A 3,568-nucleotide genomic window follows, 5' to 3' on the forward strand; every position below is an offset into this window, starting at 1 on the left:
CTCCCCAGGCTCACTTTACATCATTGAACACATTCCTCTGTCGCTCTATAATCTTCTTGATCAGAAAAAGTAATCCTAATTTAAAAAAAATTACTCCTGTAGTAACAGACGTGACCCCATATTTTTCCACCCTGCTGACTCTGCCAATCTGCTGTCCCAAAAGATCCAAGAGTCAAATCTATTGTCTCTCCTAACTCTAGTCTTTCATTTTAAAATATACCTGTAATGTTTCTCACTTTATGGCAAACTAAAACAGGATAAACATGGTCATTCTGCCCAGGTTTAAATTCCATGAATGCATGTCTAGCTAGAACACTCTTTAAGGAACTCTTCTGTCATAGAAGACTGTGACCTCCTCCTGCAGCAGGGACCAAGGGTCCTAGAATCTCAGTGCTGCCTTCAAACCCCACCCCCATCCTGTGCCCCAAGCAGGGCCTATCCCTGGACACAGGGAGTGGAAGGATGCGAGATGAGGAAGCCTGGCCCGGCTCTGCACCACCTACTTTATGACCTGCGTGCTTTGTTTTCATTACCCAACATATGGAGAAATTCTACCCAGTGAATAGTTCGTTTGCTTACTTGCTTTTAATGATCAGAAGTGTGGCTTTGTGAACTAAATATTTGAGAAGACATTAATAGGACTCTGCAAATTAAAAAAGTGGGATGGGAGAATCTAGCATTTTATCTAACAGAAAATTATGGAAAAACCAACTCCATTTCAGTCCTTCAAACTGACTCCTATTGAATCCAGTTTAAGCCAATGCTTTCTGGTAAAAGCAGCTACTCAATATTTTTTTTATTTAAATGTAAAAAAAGGGACACAGGGAAGAGTGGGAGTAAGAGAAGTTCAGGATCAGAAAGAAAACCAAAGAGCATTGCGTATGGTTCTTTGTCATTCTCACAACTCAGGCTTCAATAGAAGCTGTAATGTAAGGGATCTGCTCAGGATCTGGAAATTCGGTCAACAGTTGTCACAACTCTCTGGCTGCCCCTTTACCAGTTACTTGAAACAAGCTGCTCACCTTAACACCCCAACGCAGAGTTCCTAAGGCTCTTCTGCCAATGGTCATCCAGCACCTAGCCACCAACACAAGGTGACACTCAAGCTCAGGCTGCATTTGGTAGGATGGGGACAAGGGCCTTTGCTCCAGACTGGGTCCACAGGGAGCCTCCTAGATGTGGTTGGGTGCAGGTGTGGAGCCAACCATCAGGAAGGCTGATGGGCTGGCTGCATGTGGAGCAGAGATGCAATAAATAGAAAAAGACAGTCTTGCCTGGTTAGGGGAAAAAAGCACCATTCCCAGGCCTGATGGGTCAACCTGCCATGTGTCCACCACAGTCAAAGACAGTGATCACTACTGACTGTCTAGTGGAGCAAGGGTAGGGTTCCTACCCCAGGGGTGCACAGCTTGCAGCAGCACTGTGCAGCAAAAAGGCTGAGGACAGACACTGGTCAAGGCCTGTCTTGCCACCATGGACACAGGAAGGTGGAGGCAGGCAGACACCAGGGAAGAGTATCTTTAATCAAGGGAAGAGGACTCAGTCCAACTGGCAGATGTTCATTTGCTTGTGGTTTCCTGGAAAAGATTCCCCCAACTCCCACATGAAAGATGACTCTCTACATGTCCTTCTTACTGGTCAGTTCCCAACATCAAAAACTGTATAGATGGTTGTCTTTGATCTTGGCAGGGACCCTTGGCAAATGAGCCTACATATTTAGTACTTTTTCCTAACCAGGTGAAATCCTTACCTATTTAGTACATCTCAGACATTTTACAAACAGTCATAGTATGTGTGTGTGTGGGGGTGGAGGTTGGGGTTCCACATTTTGAGAGGCCAAAAGGCCCCCTTCATCACTTCCTACTTCTTGACACTGGCAGGGTAGGAAGAAGCACTACAAGCGCCCAGGGAGCCTTTAAAGAACATGTATCAGGGTCTAGCCCTTCTCTAAGCCAAAAGTTCAGGGGGCAGCAGCATGGAAATCAGAAGTTTTATGAGCTCTGAAGGTGCTTCTAAGATGTCGCTGACATTCACAACTGCAGAGCTGGTGCCATAAGCTAAAGGAAAGTAGGTCTGTTGACTAAAACAGCACAGTCCGGAAGGATGAAACCCAAGACACACATGCTCTGCCACTGAACTGTCCCCGTGCTGGGAATGCTGACTTAGAGTTTTGTTTCGTTTCGTTTCTTAATCCACCATCTTGTAAAAGGCTTTTAACTCCTGTTTAGATGCATGAATACCCAAGCTGACTACTAGCCCCACTGCCAAGAGCAACAGGCAGCCTTATAATAGTTGGCTTGCCCAGCATGTGTGTGACCCCAAATCAGACACCCTGACTATTCTCTGTCTCCTGAGCGACACCCCCTGGGTGCCTCTACCCCGCATACTCACCTCTTGAACAACAGTCAGGCTTCTCCGTGAGGACAGAGTCGAACATGAGGTCTGCAGCCTCTGGCAGCCCCTCACCTTACCTCGTCCTGCTGCTTCTCCTGCTGCAAGGCCATAGGAGAGAGGGACAGCTGCACGGCATGGCTGGGGCGTGAGAAGCACGACAGCTGCAGCCGAGAGGGTACCTTGGGCTCACTGCACCCTGGCTGAGTGGATGGTCACATGTAGTGCTCCCCCATTTCTTGCCAGTCTGAATCTTACTTACTTATCATTGGCTTCTGCATCCCAAGCCTCTGGGAATTTTGCCTTTCTTAAATATATATAGTAGTGGGGAGTGAATCCAGGATCTTCACCACTGAACTATAGCCCTAGCTTCTTTAAAATATATTTTTAGGCACAAACTCATTAAGGTACTGAGTTGCTTAGTTTGGAATTTGTTCTCCTGCCTCAGCCTCCCAGAATGCTAGTGAGGGAAAATTTGAGTGCAAAAGACAAAGGACTAAAAAAAACCTGCTGATGAAAAAAAAAAAAAAACAAACAAAAAACAAAAAACAAAAAACAAAAACAAAAACAAAAAAAAAACCCGCTGAAGCAGCAGCAAACCTGCAGTGTTACACATCCTCTGGCTGCCTTTTCATGTGGGCCACAGAGCTGTGCATGAGCTGCTAGGTTTGGGTTTTCCTTGGCATCCTCCTTGCCCCCCTCATCTATCGAGAGCTTTTCTTTGTTCTTTCTAATAAACCAAACTTGGTCCCTATTCTGCCATGTCATCATTTGTTGTCCTCAGGAGAAGAACTCAGATGGAAAGAGCTGGTCACATCTTTGGCACCCAATATGGGACTCAATGTCTTTACAGAGAGCTAAGTGGGGCAGAACAGCCAGATCAAGCACACTCTCTTTTTCTGTCCCTGTTTTACATTCTGGAACACAGTGGGTAATCTATTGGGAAATTTCCTCTCTGCTAGCATGACAGACATGCCTTCATGGATTTACCTGGCCAGGGAACAAACTAGATCCTAGCCTACATGCTGAGTCCCCTGGTTCCTGATACTCCTTCCCTAACTTTCACAGAGACAATATCTAACAAGCAATTCCCTAGATTCCCTGAGAAAGGTTTGTTAGGGCAAAGGTGGAAGGAGAGAGCGAGAGCAAGAACAAGAGCGAGAAAGAGCAAGAGAGC

The sequence above is a fragment of the Octodon degus genome, unplaced genomic scaffold, assembly GCF_000260255.1.
Source record: "Octodon degus isolate 3935 unplaced genomic scaffold, OctDeg1.0 scaffold00011, whole genome shotgun sequence".
In the NCBI taxonomy this organism is placed as follows: domain Eukaryota; kingdom Metazoa; phylum Chordata; class Mammalia; order Rodentia; family Octodontidae; genus Octodon; species Octodon degus.